Consider the following 308-nt stretch of genomic DNA (forward strand, 5'->3'; position numbering starts at 1 on the left):
TGCTTGTACAGTCCTGTGTTTTCCACTCTACTGTAAGGGGGCCAACTGGCGGTCAGTGGCTAGTTTTGCTGGGGAAAGAGGGAGAGAACCAGAGGATGATCCATGGTGAGGGTTTACTGAGCCGGCCGTGAGGGGCTGGGGAGCCCTCTATTCAATGCCTTTATGATTAAGGTTGATGAACTGCAAAGAAAGGCCGGGGTTGTCAGATAAAATTGACTCTCTTCTTGCCCTGGCAATTCAGAGGCTGAAGCTGTTTCTTTGCTTCTCACAAACAATTCTAAGCCCTGAGACTTATTTTTCCAGAGGTC

Source organism: Bison bison, unplaced genomic scaffold (assembly GCF_000754665.1).
Source record: "Bison bison bison isolate TAMUID 2011002044 unplaced genomic scaffold, Bison_UMD1.0 scf7180017864052, whole genome shotgun sequence".
Taxonomy (NCBI): Eukaryota; Metazoa; Chordata; class Mammalia; order Artiodactyla; family Bovidae; genus Bison; species Bison bison.